This window comes from Chelonoidis abingdonii, chromosome 3 (genome assembly GCF_003597395.2).
Source record: "Chelonoidis abingdonii isolate Lonesome George chromosome 3, CheloAbing_2.0, whole genome shotgun sequence".
NCBI lineage: Eukaryota > Metazoa > Chordata > Testudines > Testudinidae > Chelonoidis > Chelonoidis abingdonii.
The window spans coordinates 202505029-202522990 of record NC_133771.1 but is presented as its reverse complement, the minus strand read 5'-3'; the positions used below and the strand labels follow the sequence as shown (position 1 = coordinate 202522990).

General features: G+C 43.2%; 1 protein-coding gene across 1 annotated transcript in view; it reads right to left on the bottom strand.

The window, feature by feature from the left end:
- PELI1 (pellino E3 ubiquitin protein ligase 1) overlaps positions 1–17052 on the bottom strand; it is a 74947-nt gene extending 57895 nt beyond the window's left edge. Inside the window, exon 1 of the mRNA XM_032776553.2 lies at positions 16861–17052. The gene's annotated coding sequence lies outside the window, so the exon portion shown is untranslated. The remainder of the gene's footprint in view (positions 1–16860) is intronic.
- Between the last annotated feature and the right edge of the window lie 910 nt (positions 17053–17962).

Below are 17962 nucleotides of genomic sequence, written 5' to 3'. Positions count from 1 at the left end.
TTTTACCTCCCTAACCTGACCTCCAACCCACTGATTTCCATGTTTCTCCTAGGGTAGCTGATGAACCTTACGCTGATCACACTAACACTTCAACAGTTTCACACTAATGAAATCAGAATTGGGCCTGATGTCACTACCTGGTCCTCTCACCAACTTTTCAGTGGTTTCCCTAGGTTTCAGGAGACAAAACTGACCTGTAACTCTTAATCTGAGAGGTATCTGAAATTCAGTCTACTCCTGTTTTCTAGTTGGTCCAAAGCCTCTCAACCTCCCCAAACCCTGGGTGGGTGAACTTCTCCACAAGAGTTGGTGATGAAATCCTATCATCCCCCTCCAAGATGGAGCAGTTGGAATGCTCAATAGTTGCAGTAGCCTCTGTGTATTAGCATGTGGTCAGTGGAACCAGACTGTCACTGATTCATTGGTCCACCCACCAAGCCACCCCCCTCAGAGCTACAACCAAAGGAGATGACATGAAGCACAGCTCCACACCGTGCATAGTGCAACCCTCCATATCTGGGATTCAGAGACAGCACTCTGCAGAAGGGCAGAAACAACTCTGCTGCCACATGAGCTCTGCATGCCCACAGAATGGGAGGGAGAAGGGTTTGGAACGTAACTAAATCCTCCCAATACTGAAAACAACTCATCTTCAGTACCTGAGCCGTGTACTCCAACACAGGCTCTGCCACCTTACCCGTGTCCCTATAAAGCACAGGAAGATACCCCACCCTTCGCAGTGAGCCTCTCATTTATAGCCAAATTTGCAAAGCCTCCAGTTATGCCACCTAAGGAGGCATCTCTGTACCCAGTATGTGCTCCTGACATTACCCCACCTTCCTTTTATCGGCTGTGCCTGAGCTTTTGGGCAGGACCTGGGTCATGTTGAGAGCACAGCCCTGAGGGTGTTCTAGAAACAGGGAGGTGGGGCCATTTAGCAGAGAAATTTATAGTTAGGCATAAAGCTCCACCCTTCATAATTCTCATGAAGCATCTTATTACAGTATCATTTATCCAGGGTCACTGGTGTACATACAGCTTCACAGACAAGCTCATTGCTCCAGTCCTGCAAGCCCTGACTTAGATGAGCAGTCCTTACTCACACAAGGACTGACTTAAGTCAGAATACTCACACCAGCAGGAACTTGCAGGATCAGGTCCTAAATGTACCAAAGAAAGCAGAGAAAGGATGCAATGTGCAACAAAGAGAACATGGAAGGTACACATGACACTTGTTTTGTTCGTCCCACATCTTTTTACTTGTTTGATCAATTAATGTTTAATCACAGTTGACCTAAATTAAATGATTATCTGGAGAGGCATAAGGGTAGGGGACGGAACATGAATTGGGAAAAGTGAGGTTTCTAGAAGCGTCTTAAAGGGGAGAGCCATATTAAAAATAACGGGTGACAGCATGTATTGAGTTCTTACTAGACAACTCATTTATTTCAATAGGAACTTGAGTTAAAAAACCAGCTCGGGTATCTCTGATCTCATGTCATTGTACGTACCAGATACCCTGCACAGTGAGTAAAAGAGGGTGAATGGAGAGTTCCAGCCATAACTAAGTTTCTTGGACTTTGAAGGATAGTGTCTTAAGTTTTTGTATTTATAAGTAAGAGCCAGATTCTAATACCCTTCTTTACCCTGAGCAATAGGACTACTCATGGAGTAAGATCCTACTCATGAATAAGGATAGCAAAATCTGGCCCACAGTATTTAACTGGATCACTGTGAACCAAATTCTGATTTCAGTTACATTGATGTAAAACCAGAGAAACCCAGGGCACAATTTGGGCCTGTCCTATTACTTGGACATTACCAAAAACATGGTAAGTGCTTTACATGCTGATCCTTCTCCAAGGAGCTTATTTTGTGCAAGAGCAAAGAATGATGGAGAGAAGGTAAAGGGACAGTGAAAGCAAAGGACTGAGTTAAAAAAAAAAAAAAAAAAAAAAAGGATCACACTGATTAGAGTTTTGTGTTCCTACCATGATGGTTCCACTAGAGTAATTTTCTCTCATCTGCATGTCTCTTATTGCTTCCTTCTTTGACTGACATGGGTTATGGTTTGTGGGCTTTGAAAAAGAAGTGATTCTTTAGGGGTGATTTGAATAATGAGAAAAAAAGGGCATCAGCTAGACTGGAGCCAAGTTACACACGTAGGGTGGCAAAACCACCACGTAACCTCAACTTCCACAGTGGAATTAAGGACGCAGATTAGGCCCATGACCAGCTGGGATTTTAGTTCCCTCTTGGGAGGCTCTCAGATACCACAGCAAGTGGAGCAGTTATAAGCAAACAGATGGGATAAAGGGGATGCGAAGGCTGGCATCACTGGCAGAGCAAGGAGGGCAGAGGGACATGGAAAGAAATGAAAGCAGAGATTCACAAGACTTGAAGGCAAGGGCAAGAAGTTTGAACCTAATACGGCTGGCAAAGGGGATCCGCTGCACAGTCAAACAGTGTAGGAGATTTAGGTGGCAGTCCACTAGCAAAGCACGAAGGAGGGCAGCAGAGAGTTGTCAGGCCTATTCAGCATAGTATGCTTCCCCTTTTCATCTTTTGGGTAGATCAGCATGGGGGGTATTCCACTTGCAGGTACACTGTATGCTTTATAGAAGCTGCTGTATTATACTAGCTTTCTAAGTTTAAAGGAATAAACCTTAATGATACTTCCCCTAGCTTCTCCATTTAGTTCTCCCCACCCACCCTCCTTTCATACAGGACCATAATATTTGCCCAGCATTAAGTATGGGTAAAGACTGCAAGTAATAAGGCAATACAAATACATGTAGATCTAACACTTATACTGGTATACAAATGATATCATCTCAATTAAAATCCTAGGAGGTAACTGAAAGACTTGTTGCCAACAGAGTTGTAGGAGTGCATTTAATCAGAGAGAATTGTTTCTAATATGTACTTGGACAGCAGTTAATGGACAAAATTGGTGATCTTGGATGAATACAATAACGTCTATCACATGAAACTAAAAACCTGAATGAAGAAAAAAGATTAAAAGCGTGGATGCTAGCTGACATGTTATAGCACCGCACGCTGCTAGGCTGCATGGGAATGTAAACTCATTGTGTCCAAAAGCAATGTGACTGGAGACTGCACTTGCACTTGGATCTAGGGTACGTGATTGACACCCCATCTGCTTTGGGAAAATGGCGTGTTGCTGATGGAAAATGTGAACTATAGGTCTCCTATATTGCGGAGTTCAGTTTAATTGTTAGTGTAGACAGGAGAAAGTAATTTTCAACATCATGACAGGAAGCGCTGTTATGCCCATCCACTCTAGCAGCTAAACAGAACCACCAGTTGAGACTACCATCAGCTAGGGGTGCCTGTTGTTCAAAACTGTGAACAAGGAGCTGTTCTCTTAAGTGTAGATGGGGCCTAAGATTTCCCAAAATCAAAGGCTGACTGACTGTCTACAGCTGCACTATTCCAATAAAAACACAACAGACTTTGAAAATAAACTCATCATTTTGGTACTTAGTTTGTCTTTTCCAACAGAGTGTATGCTTTATGTTCGATCAATATTCTAGCGCAGTGGTATTCTACAAACTCAAATGCTCAGTTATCCAAAATAGTTCAACTGACTAAACAGTCAGAACATGCTAACAATTTACAAACAGACTTCTGGAACTTCCAAACCCTGCCATAAAATGATTGCCAATCCTAATAATGCTGGGTAACTAAGTCCACTCTACTCCAGTTTCCACAATAAGTAGTAGGTTTTCAAAGATGGGAAATAGTGGCATGTTAAAGTTTCACACGTGAAAGTGCAAAAAAATTACTACATTAAGATATTGTCAGCAGAATCAATAGCCTAATGCTTTTGCAAGGCCATGCGAAAGATCCAGGTTCAATACACAGGCCTGACAGAAGCTTGGCACACAATGGAAATATGACAGCATCAAGGTGCTGGACAACTGGGGTGGAAATGAATGCTGGTCACATGGAAGCATCCCTTCTTATGTAGCAGAAACGCTTACACATTCTATAAACTGCAACTGTGACAGTAGTGTTACCACACATATTTGAGTTGGTCTGCCATTATAGAGGGAGCTGATAGTGACCCCAAGGCAGTGGTCCCCAACCTTTTCCGGGTGGTAGATACCACCAAGAACTGTGGCCGATGGACAAGCATTTGCCGAAATGCCACCAAGAAGTGGCAATGTCAAGAGGCGTCTCCGCCGAAATGCCGCCGCTTTTTGGTGGCAATGCCTCTTGATGACGACGCTTTTCGGCAGATGCTTGTCCACCAGCCAGTACGTGGGCGCACACAGATGCCCTGGCGGGTACTATGGTGCCTGCATGCACCGTGTTGGGGACCCTGCCCAAAGCCTTGTATAGACAACTTTTGTTCAAATTTAACCATTAATTAAATCAGTGCAACTTTAGTCTTTAGATAAGGTCTTATACCTAGCTTGCTCAACACTTTCCATTATAACCAAACCCCAAACAAAAACAAAAAATTTCAGGGGAGAAGTTTTCCATTCTTGGCAGGGGAATAGTGCCTTTTCTTTGTACTATGAAATTCTGTTCAGGTTTGGCAGAGATAGCGATTCTTAACAGTCTCTATTTCCCTCTCTCTCTTTGTGCAACCGTAAATCTGACATTTTCAATTTTTAATTGCTTGACTTTGCAATCAAATATTTTTAACATTTTGATTTTGGACTTTAAAATGTATGTGGGTAACACATAGTGCAAGAACATACATATTCTATTGCATTATCTGAGAAATAATATGTAATTATAAACCTTGCTGTCAAGCCTGCATACAAGGGGAAAGAGTCAAGGCTGTGCCTGTAAACTTAACTCTAATTTACTTTTACTTGCTTCATTGTACAAATATAAATATTCTATCAGCAGTTTAACAAGTAACTAAAAGTAAAGAACTTAGCTAAAAGACCCTCATTTTCCATCAGTGAGAGTTGAGGGTGCACAGCAGCTCTGAATACGTGAAAGTAGGTATTGCTGCATTGAGGGATCATTGTAAAATGGGGTCAAGTTAGAGCCACTTCTCCCCACAGCCCCACCAGACCTGGAACTGTAGAGGGGAGATCCTCTGCTCCTGGGGGCACTAGGAGCCAGGTGGCATCCCCACTTCCCCCAGCCACATGGCCTCTGGAATGAAACTGTGGGAATGAACTGGTCAGAGACTACAACTGGAAGTAGCAGCTGGAGAAGCAGGGACCAGTAGTCACGGAGGATGACTGCAGTTCTCACTCAGAACATTTCACCTCTGGCACTGACTGGCTGTCTAGGTAAGGGCAGCAGGATTGGAAAAACTTTTGGCTGCCCATCCAGCTAATCTCTTCCCATCATAATCCCTGTTCACTCCACTTGTATGTGCTATCCCTTTCTCCTGTCTATCTAGATTGCAAGCTCTTTGGGGCAGGGGCTCTCATTATACATTGTACAGTGCATGAATGTACCAACCCAGAGCCCCATTCTTGGTTCTCTCCTAGGCACTACCATATCATAAATAAAAATAATGAAAAAAGGGGTCAGATTAAGTAATCAGAATGGTCCCTCAAGATTTTCAGAGTGCAGGATAGCTGAGAGGCTTATGTCTTCAGGACTATCTTTAGTCGCACACCACCCAACTTCATCATGAAAGACAGGAGTTAAATAAAATAATTCATTGTTAATTTAACTTTACCTGCATCTCAATTTGTAATCTGGTGCCCAATCCTGCAGCTATTACTTACAGGAGTAGTCCCACTGCCTTCTATGGAGCAAGTCACATGAGTAAGGGCTGACAGAACGTTCCCAAAGTCTTCTAAGGAAAGACTATTTAAAATGATAGTAGTTAAGATGTAGGAATTCTAAGAAAAATCAATGTAAGCTGCAGAGTCTAAAATTAAAGGAGGTCTGGTTTTGATGCTTTCAGTACATGCAGTATGTTTCTGGCATAAATCCAGTGGAACACAAAGTACTTGTGGACAATGTCTGCCAAGAGCTAGAAATATAGTACTTAGGCTTTGAAGAACAAATAGCATCTCTGTTTCCATTCAATGCACTTTAAAAAAATTAAATCAAGGTGATCCTTCTGAGGGCATGACTGCATTAGAACTAACTGGCATGCTTTAGTAAAAGCTGTAATAAATACATGCCGATTGGAAGGGAATCAATGCCTGCCATTTTATAATCCATTCCCCTAGTGACCAAGTTTATATATACAGATGTTAAACTTCACTGCATTACAAATGCAGCTTCCCTCCCAATGTCAACTCCATACTCAACAGACGCTCAGTGCCTTCCTTTGACCTGCCTCTAGTTTGCACTCCTACTTACACAAATTCCACCAGTTGTTTAGTACTGCATATAAAAGAAAAACAGAGCAAACAAAGATAGTTGGAATGTAAGGATATGTCTACATTGCCCATGTTGTGCCCAGCGCTGTGACGTGGGCAGTGTAGTCACGCTATATCACCAGAGGAGAGCTCTCCCGGCAATAAAAAAAATCCCACCCCAAACGAGCAGTGGTAGCTTTATAAAGCTCTGTCCATACTGGCGCTTTTCAGGGCTAAAACTTGTGTCGCTTAGACACCCGTGAACGACTAAAGTTTTAGCGCTGAAAGTGGCAGTATAGACACAGCCTAAGACACTCAATTAAAGTGCTTTATCAGTTCATATATTATGCTTCACGCATCTGTACCTCAGTTTACATACCTCAGTCCTGACCTAACCCCCAGCACAGGCAATGCCATGGAAGAATTATTTTGTCAACCTAGCTACTGCCTCTCTGAGAGGTGGATTGCTTACATCGATGGAAGAATTCTCCCATTGGCGTAGGTAGTATCTACTCCGAAGCATTAACAGTTCTAAATGTAGAACAGGGGTTGGCAGCCTTTCAGAAGTGATGTGCCAAGTCTTCATTTATTCACTGTAATTTAAGGTTTTGCATGCCAGTAATACATTTTAACATTTTAGAAGGTCTCTTTCTATAAGTTTATAATATATAACAAAACTATTGTTGTATGTAAAGTAAACAAGGTTTTTTAAAATGTTTAAGAATCTCCATTTAAAATTAAATTATAATGCAGAGACCCCCAGACCGGTGGCCAGAACCCGGGCAGTCTGAGTGCCACTGAAAATCCACTTGTATGCCGCCTTCGGCATGTGTGCCATAGGTTGCCTAGTCCTGCTGTAGACAAAACCTAAATCATCACACAGCAAGGCAACCTAGTCACTCTGCACTGCAGTCTCCGCATCTGTAAGATGGAGATAAAACTATGTAGGGCTCAATATGGCTTACACAGGAATCTGCTCCCAGAGAGTCAGAGTGGAGCATGTCCACACTCTCACCATGGCCAACGTAAGCTAGTGCAGGAAAATATCATGGCCACATCTCCTTTTGGGGTATCTTGTTCCCCAGGAGGTGCTAGAAGTGAGTAGACTCTGGGCTTCTCTCCTGTAGTGTTTCAACTGTAGACAGCTGCAGCAGCACCACTGTACCACTTCAGTGTACGCACTACCTAAGCTGACAGGACAGGTTCTCCTATGGTCATAGGTAAACTACCTCCTCGACAAGTGTTAGCTAGGTTGATGTAAGAATTCTTCCATCGACCTAGCACTATCTACATTGGGAGGTTAGGCTGGCTTAGCTACATCACTCGGGGTGTGGATTTCACATCCTTTAACAATGTAGCTGGGGCAATCTAACTTTCTAGCTTAAACCAGGGTCTGCGATTGTACCTGGCCAGCGCGGGAGAGATGCAAGACAGGATGCTTTTTGAACCCCCCGCCCTTGCAAACCCAGACACAATCTGGCCCTTTAAGGCCACAGTGTTAGTGTTCACATGGCCTGTTGGAAAAATATTAGCTCTTTGCCTCTCCCTACCACACATGCACGTCTACTCTTCTTCCCAGCCTCTCCTGGCTGTAAGAAAAGGCAAGGGTTAACTCTCCCTTCACCATCTTGGATCAGATACCTATTTCTGCTGCTGTTCATAGAGATACTGCCAACTTAAATCAGCTCTCCTCTCCAAAACTCAAGATTTCAGTAACTGAAAGATCAGAGAAAGATATTATTTCTCTATTTTTACAGACCATTTACCCTGTATAGTTAGGGGTTTCCCCTGCTGAATGTGTGGGTCTTTCCTATTTACAATATTTCCTTGCTGCTCTGAAAAATACAGTTACGAAACTGCAGATATTGGCAGCAGGACTCAGAAACAGGTGCAGCAGGTAAAGTTACTTTTAAAACACATTTACTGAAGCAGACCAGATTGCCTTCATGAAGTCCCTATAGTTTTCCCCAGCAACAGTGTGATGTTTACAAGAATCTACTCTGTTTCACATCTGCTACTCAGAAAGCTGTGGGCAGAAACTAGAGAAAGAAATGAGTGATCAGTTGTTTGTCTAGGATTTTATTATAGATTCAAACACATTATGTAACTTGTTCTACCAGCTCCAGAATATAAAAAGAACAATTACATATGACAATGTGCTTACTTATACTAGCAAGTTCAGAAACACGACACTGGGCATAAAACACTGTCATTGTCCAATAAGTGTGAGCATTCTAATCGCATGATTGCTGAAATTATTATTCAGCAAGGAAGGGATGGAGGTAGGAAAAGGGTGAGGCTCCTATCTACATAGTCCAGATAAGCAAATTCATTCTTTCTGCAAGCCCATTTTATGGCAGCTCAAGAATTTTGATCTCCTGTATGACCCACACTGGAAGAACAGGTAACATAAGACTTGTCAATGATATTTCATACCTACTTAAAAAAAAAGGGCTGAAAGATCTTATCTTAGAAATATATGGAGAACGTTAAATTGTCGACACTGTTTTTGCTGGAGGGCTTCTTGGAGGACCAGAGAATATCTGCTAGCCCTTCACTGAAGGAGCCTGGGTGAATCGTTAAAAAATGTATTACCTCTCAGATGTATTTCAGAAGTTTTATTTACAGGTATTAAAAAGATTTTAACTGGTTTGGCTACTATCCCTTCCTGTCTCAGTTGCTCTGTTTTCCACCACTAATGATGTAATAATCTCACTAGTTCTCCAATAATCCAATCCTCTCTCAAAAATTGAGTAGATAATACCTGTTATTTCTCAGGCAAAAAGCAAGTTGAAAATAACTTCGCTGGAAAAAGAAAGCCTTGGTGTGTGAGGTTTTCTTTATACTCTTACGAAGCAATAGAGGGGGCAAAAGCACTTCAAATGTCACTTTACAGGCGTATTTAATCAAGGTGGCACAGCAAGCATGAGCACATGTACTCTAGGGCTTTCACCAGAGGTTGAGATTCATTATTCCCTCTTACCCCACCCTTCATCCAAAACACAAAACTCCCTTAATTACACATCACTCATGGCAGAAAATGGGGTAGGTGCACGAGGCTGTAGTCTAGGATTGAGGCCAGGCTACCTACCACTCAATAAATTACAGAAGAAAGAATGCCAGACTATATTCATTTTCTGAGATAGGAAGACTGCCTTTTAAGTCAATATGCAACCAACAAGTTTGGCCCAAGCAATGACAACACAGATTTGGGAAAGCTGTATGTATTTTGTGGTGTTTGCTTTCTAAAACTGCAGTTGAATTACAATGATGGTTGACTCAGTAACACTAACGCAGAAGCAAAGGCTCACTGGATATTGGATTCTGGTTTCACACATGGAAATGCAAGGCTTTTCTTCCATATGACAACAAATGCTACAGATTTTAAAAAATCACATGTGGTTTTGAAAAAAAAAACACTCTCTCCCCCAACTCAGAAACAAGTGTCAAGCCCTGACTTCCAAAAAAGGTATTGCGTAGGCCATTTAGAAAATGAACCAAAAATATACCTCTTTTAAGTTAAGTAATGTTTATTGCACTAAACTTGTACGCTCCCACATCTAGCAATGCACGTTTAAAGTTACCGTTGATTATCCAATGAAATACAACAATGATCCAATCACAACAACTTGAACTACTAGCTGCATTTCATTTTCTACCATGTTTAAGCATGCCTTAAAGTATTTAAAGCAGTTCAGGGAAAAAGCAAACTAATGCCAAATGAAGGAAAAGAAAAAAAAAAGTTACAGCAATGATGGGAAACAGCACAACTGACATATTTTTAGAATTAGCAGCTTATCCCAAGAGGTGCATAATAGAAGGAAAACAAGCTACAAGTTCTTTGAAAGGAAGTGAATTACTCTATAGTAAGCCACATGCGTGATGCATTTTAAAAAGATTCCTAACCACATACCAGACATTTAGTTTAGCTACATGAAGTGACAGTTCTGTTGTCATATTTTCCCAGTTGAACCTTGTGTTAAAACACTGTTAAAGCAATCCACATACTTCCATAAATGGCCTAGTGAATTGTAAAAACATTAGAGAAGTGGAAAGGGCGTATTAAGGTAACATTACTGATACAACAGAGTAGCAATCAATGTGCAGAGGGAATCTGAAAGTGCACTAATAGAAATAAGGCCCATTACCCTTCTTGGGACACTTCCTTAAGAGGCCACTTCTTTTATAATTTAATATGATTTTTTTTTTTAAATGCAGAGGATCTAAGTGAAGTGCTCAGACCAGTTTACAACTATATTGGCTACAGACCCACCATTTAAGTTGTTTAACACTGCTGATGACTAGGGCACTATCAAATTCACAGCCTTGAAAAACATGTCATGGACCGTGAAATCTGGTCTTCTCTGTACTCTTGCCCTATTCTACACAGATTTCATGGGGGAGATCAGTCTCTCTCAAACTGGGGGTCTGGACCCAAAGGGAGATTATGGGAGGTCACAAAGCTTTTGTAGAGGCATTGCAGTATTGCCACCCTTACTTCTGCGCTGCCTTAAGAGTTGGGTGGTCAAAAAGTGGCAGCTGCTGGCCAGGCATCCAGCTCTGAAGGCAGCAGCATGCCAGCAGCAGTGGAGAAGTAATGGTGGCAATACCATATTATGCCATCCTTACTTCTGAGCAGCTGCTGGTGACAGATCTGCTTTCAGCAGCCGCCACTTTCTGGCTGCCCAATTATGAAGTCAGTGCTCCTGACACCAACAGTGCAGAAACAAGGGTGGCAATACTGCAACTCCCCTCCAGTAACTTTGTGAACCCCAGAACCCCCTTTTGGATCAGGACTCCTACAGTTATAACACCATGAAATTTCATATTTAAGTAGCTAGAATCATGACATTTACTATTTTTAAAATCCTATGACCATGAAATTGACCAAAATGGATCACAAATTTGGTAGGGGCCTACTGACAATCAATGAACACAGTGATTAGTGATACAGGGTGGAGAAAAAACAGTCACATATGGTGCAAATTTACAGCCTTCAACAGAGAGGTGTGATGTAAACACAAGATCTAGAGTTTCTGGTTCCTTAAATTCTAATAATGGTTCTGGCACCAATTTAATGATTGGCCTGAGGTAAAGAACTTAAGGCCTATACCTGTCCCCCCTACATTAATGGGGAAGAACATACTGATTTTAACCGATACAATACTAGGCCCCTATTCTTTGTGCCTCAGTTTCTACTCCCCTTCATGTGTAAAATGGGGGTGCCTATCCTAGCTCAAGGGAAAGGGGGGGGATTTTTAATGTTTGTAAAGCATTCTGAAGATGAACAAAGTGATACATGATTGCAAAAGTATACTTGAAAGACTAATGGCTAAATATGTCCAAGTGGAAGAATTAGTGCATAAGGGAGACTATAATCATTTACAGTGAACAGCTTAAAAGAACAAGTTTGATTAGGAAGGATCATTACAGATAATAGATTTTAAGGCCAGAAGGGATCATTATGATCATCTGGTCTGACCTCCTGAATAACACAGGCCATAGAATTTCACCCAGCAATTCCTATATCAAAGCCATACCACCCTGTGATTGAGCTAGAGCAGGAGTCCCCAACGCGTGCGCCTGCTTACTGGCTGGCGGATGAGCATCTACTGAAATGCCACCGAGAAGCTGCGTCATCCAGAGGCGTTGCCGCCAAAATGCTGCTGATTTTTGGTGGCATTTCAGCAGCAATGCCTCTGGGTGACAGTGTTTGTCGGCAGCGATGCCTATTGACATTGCTGCTTGTCTGCAGAATTTCGGCGAACGCTCATCCGCCACCACGGTCCTCCGTGGCTCGTTGTCTGGTGCCAGACAAAAATGTTTGGAGACCACTGAACTAGAGAATATCATTTTAGAAAGACGCTCAATCTTGATTTAAAGACTTCCCTAGGTAGACTGTCCCAATAGTCCATTACCTTCACTATTAAGAATTTCCTCCTCAATTCTAGCTTGAATTTATCTAGCTTCAGACACCAGATTTTGTTATGCCTTTGTTTGCTAGGTTAAATAGCTCTCTACTATCAGAAATGTCAGTACTAACAGACCATGATCAAGTCGCCTCTTAACCCTCTCTTTGATAAGATGGAGGTTTATGTGATTAATGAATTACAGGCCTAAATATTAGTACTTGGACAAAACACAACTTGGCTGATATTGCTGAACCGCCAATATGCAGAGGGGCATACCCAGAGTCTCATGGGCCTCTATGGGATGCATAGCTGAAATTTGCTGCAGCCTGCTCCACTAAAGAGCAGAGGGGGAGCGTTCGTGGTTCACCTCAGATAGCTGGCCACATGCTAGATATTGACATGGGATCAGAGATCACAGGTGTGTGTGTAAACTGTGCCCTTGAGAAGGGTATCAGATCACTACACCTCATTGTGAGGCTGGGGTGCACCATTCCCACAGAGAGCAAGGGCCTGATTTGGCTGTGCACTACTGGAGGTCATATAGAAAACTGCTGGGTTGTAAAAGAGATTGTTACGGGGAAAAATAGTAGTTCTATCAAAAGTGTGGTAGGGCTTTATAAAGCCAGCAAGACAGTGACTCCTAAATACTCTCTTCCCCACAAGTCAATCATATTCAGATTTGAGACAAGTGAAGCAGAAGGGAAGATGTCTAGAATGTAGGTGGCATATGTCTCTCTACTAGTGGGATCCATCAAAGCATACAAAGTTTTTGAAAGTGATTTACTATACATTTAATTATTTTCAAATCATATTTAACATGTTCTTTTCTGAATCTGCCAGGGGTTCATTCAAGACTGTCATTTTTCTATGTTGGAACATAAGATTCTTACTGCATTTGAAGGGAAAAATGCAACAGGCCAAGATTCAGTTCTTTTATAATTACATTTGAAGTTTTTTAATGTTATTCTGGGCATGTCAGTTTCGTCAGGAATTTCCAGTAAAAAACAAACACACAAAGGTAGAATAAAAACACAAGATGGTATAATTTCTGAATGCTTCATTACCAGGTATGTTAAACTAGAAACACTGTTTTAAAGCAGTTTGTGCCGATGAATTATGTCAGGTCTATTGGAAGAACGTTAGAGAAATCTTGTTTTGTAAATAAATTTTGTTTTGTGGTGAAGTGAAAACATGAGAGTGGTGTGTGTATTTGCCAATTTCCTGTCCCTCTCCCTCCTCCACGCAACTACTTCAGAATCTAATACCATTAAGGAGAAGTGTAGTGGCAGCACAGAGAAGAAGAAAAGGAAGGAGCATATGGTCCAAGACTGCATGGTGCTGAGCACTCTCAACTCTGACTGACTTTGATGTGAGTTGTGGGTGCTTGGAATCTCTTAGGATTAGGCCCTTAAGAGTTTTTCGCATTTGTCTTACCTCCCTCACCGTTACTCTGTCTACCCAGATACACTGTGAGTACCAAATCAAGGGTGCAACACCAATTTTAGTGAAACTAACGGCCTCTGGTTGCAGCATGCAATATACACACATCTTCTGACAAGTAAATTGAAATGAAACAAACTATATCAGATGGAAACATGCTCACTTTGTTCCACTTAAACTGGTTCAGCAGTATTTAGCAGTCCTTGACCTAGTTCCTACACCAACTCTTCACTGTCATTTCCTTAGACAGCTTGTCAGTGCAGTTGTGAATCTAGAGATTAAGGAATGAAAGTTTGGAAACAATCTGGGCTCTCTCTGTTAAAAGTTCAGACTGTAGATGGTATTGTGATCTAAGCAATAAGGTACGCAGTGCCAGAGTAGCCTCTTTGTACAAACAGCACAGTACTTCATAATAGCTGATGTGCTGCAAAAGGCTTCAGCCTTGAAGCAATTGCTGAATACTACTTTACTGCACTCTGAAATGAATGTTTGGATTTTGATTTTTGACACTGCCCCTAACTAGAGAAATCAATGTCAACTCTCCATCCCATTTTTCAGTCGATAAAGAGATCAGTATCTGCAAACAGCTTTACGGCTAGTCTATGCTACCGGGTTAGGTCAATGTATGCTGCCTTGTGTCAACCTAACTGTGGAATGTCTTCCCTTAAATTTGGCTCCCACCAATTTAGTAACACTACCTCCTCGAGTGGCGTATGGTCACGGTCAATGTAATTAGGTTGATGCAGACGTAGACCGACACTGCGTTGATTACGTCAACTGTTAACTGGCTTTCAGAAGCTGTCCCACAATACCGCTCACCAACAATACAATCGATACAAGTGCTCCTGGTGAGGACACGCACCACCAAAACAAGAAGCCCCCACATAAGCAATTTAGTAACCAATGTAAGTTAGGTTGACATAATTTTGTAGTTTAGACATGGCCTTTATTTTCAAACTAGCTTACTTCTTGTATTCCACGATTCTTTTTAAACAAGGCTTTTTGCTTCTTTTATAGAAAAACTATTAGGACTAGATTTACTACTCACAAAAGGGAGATACAAATATTGCTGGCCTGAGGCAGATGCTGTGCTCAGTTGTCCTACACAGCTGTACCACTGTACCTCAACCCTGACATTAAACAGTCCTGTTTTCAGTTTTGGGCTTCTTGACAGGAGAAGCAAATAATGCTAATGCTGAACTCTACAATGGTTTCCTAATATACTGAAATCAGGATGATGAGAAGACTAAACAAACTCATTTTCATTTGGAACCTCAGTAATTATTTTTGAACTCTGATCTCAGAGGTAAAATGCTAGTGCAATTCATAGAGTCCAAAACCAGAAGGGACCACTGTGATCATCTAATTTAACCTCCTGTATAACACGGGTGACAGAACTTCCCTGGAATAATTCCTAAACCACTGACTTGCAGCTAAAGTATTCGAGTCTAGCAGGTGCAGCATGAGGAAGATATCAAATCAAGTTATATCCCCCAATTAAGCACTTCCCAAAAACAGTAACAATAGTTTTTATGTGCTAGTTTTTAAGCTAATTCTAGATTATTAAAATTCATTAACAACCATATTATATGCTTTGGTCAAGAATAACTAGCGATTTTAGATGTCCAACTTGAGAGCCTCAAAGAGGCTTGCTTTTCAGACTGAGTACTCAGCAATTTTTGAAAATCGGACCTTTTAAAAAGACATCTTATGTTTGGCACCCAAAAATTGGGACAACCACAATCACTAGTCACATTTACAAATAAAATTACATTTTTTTAAAAAAATTCTTAACCACGTTCTACTGCTCAAAATAAATAATTCAGGAAACTTGCACAGGAACCCTTCAGTGTAGGTTATGCAAAACACATTTACAGCGTACAAAGTGCTAAATCCAGTCATCGTAACAGGACATCACATCTTTCCTATTTTGCAACATTTTATGTTCACAAAAAAAAAAACCCTCAACCTTCTCCCCCCACCGCACCTCGCAAATTCAAGATGGGGCAGGGGGGAAAAAATCATCATTTTACTGAGTATGTTCAGGAACAACCTTTGCAGTTCAGTCTATTACCAACTAAAATTATAAAATATTACAGAGTGGTAGATTTTAAACTGTCAGTCCAATCAATAAAACAAAAACAAATGCAAGGCCTTTGAAAGTAATGTGAAAAAACAAAGTACTACGGTTAAACTACAGCAGTCATGTGTACATGCAAGAGGCTATGTGTAGCAGAGATCAAGATAACTTTATGTTTTGGGTCACATTTACTTAAAAGAAAGCTGAAAGTTATCAGTATAAAAGTATTGGCCACTCTTCCTGCTAAGAGAGATTTTTGGGGTGGGGGGATGGGAACGAATCACATCTGAAAACATAGCTGTTCTTCCTCTTTGCCTTTTAAATTCCTCTCCATTTTTATAACAGTGTCTCCCAGTTGTTATTTTACCTCTGCAAATACACTGCTTACTCCTGTAAAGAGTGTGGGGATATAGGTTACACAATTTTGTTTCTTCTGGCAAACTAAAGCTGTGCTGGATCACAGATCCTTTGTAAACGAGCCATAACATACAGGAGAGGGGCACAGAAAAATAGGTCGGTACATTGTAATTCTAAGGAAGCTTAAAAATGGAAAGAACAGAATAAAAATGAAGCTTCCTTATCGGTTATGGGAATTCTTCCACAAGTAAACAGCGGCAAAATATTTGTCATACAGGAAAATAAAGACCTACAGCTTAACAGACGCAAACAAAATCCCCCTTTGTTTTGTTTTCACCCGTCTGCTCCCACGCCACTCCGCTAACCGAGTTCAAACAGGGATTTGTGCAAAAGGAAATGAAGTCAGAGCTCAGGAGACGCAGCTTGTTTTGGGGACAAAAACTAACTGAAGTTTTAAAGGAACAAAAGAAAACCAGGGGAGCCTTCTCAGCGGCACTCCCGTGACAAAGGGCCGTGCTCAGCGGCACACTCCGCTCGGCCGGGGAGAGGGGGCTACGCGTGGGGGCGGCTGGGGAATTTCCCCTGCGGGGACCGGCACGAACAGCACTACCCAGAGAGGTAGGTGCCGGCACAGACCCACGCACCCGCCACCCTGCCGAGATGGAGGGCGCAGCCCGGGACAGCTGGGTGCACCAGGGGGCATGTCTGCCCCCCACGCCCGGGGTAACAGGCACCGGCCCGCAGTCCCGACACTCACCCGGCCCGAACCAGCGGCGCCCACCGTCGCGATTCCTTGCGGCTCGCGCTCCCGCCGCTGTGGGTCCAGACCCGCCGCGAGGAGGAAGAGGGGAGAAGTTCCGGGCTGGGGCGCGGAGCCCAGAGCGCCTCCTGCTCAGCCGGCAGGGATCGAAGCGGGCGCGAGCTGCCAACCGCCAGCGAGCTTCCAGCGCTCTGGGTCGGCGGCCGTGGTAGCGGTGGCTCCACCACCCCACTGGATGGGCGGGGCCAGGTGACCTCATCAGTCCGCGCCATCGCGCAGGGAATGATGGGAGTTGTAGTTCTCCCCCCTCACGGGAGCTGGGTGGTTAAGCTGCTCTCACTGGGGGGTTGATTTTGCCAGCGGAGGTTCCCAGCCCTTTGGGCGGCGGGTGCAGGAGCTGCCGGACTCCAGCCCAGCAGCCTGGCTCCCACCCTGGCCAGTGCCAGAGCTTCAGGAAAGGCTACAGAACAGGGCAACTATGGGGTGATCCGTCCCGTCTTCCACTGCCCCCGCTGCTGGCAGTCAGAGGCGCCTCCCCAGCCCCCTGCATGGGGCTGTGTCTCACACCATAATAGCTCTTGGTGGACCTATCCTCTGTGAACTTAGCTCATTCTTTTCCGAATCCAGTTATACTCTTTGGCCATGACAACCAGTGGCGGATTAGCCACTGGGCCAAAGGGGTCCGAGCCAAGGGGCCCCGGCCAATTGGGGGCCCCTGGAAAAATGGGTGTCCCTGTGGCCAGCTCTGCCTGCCCAATGCTCCTGCTGGGGAGCGGGGAAAGCACCCACACTCCAACCTCACTCCCCAACTGGAGCACCGGGTGAGGGGATGGGGCGGGGAAAGCCCCTGCGTTTTGACCCCATTTCCCCAACAGGTGGGCTGGGGGTGGGGGTTGCAGATGGAAGGGGTAGGGAGGGGCCCCCCACTTGCTCGGACCCAGGGCCCCACAAATCCCTAATCCACTTCTCAACATCACATGGAAGCATGTTCCATGGGTTAGTTGTGCACTGGGTGAAAAAGGGGACTTCCTCTTGTTTGTATCCAACCCGCATCTGCCTAGGGAAGCCAGGGCAATGGGTTGGGAAGCCTGATGCCACT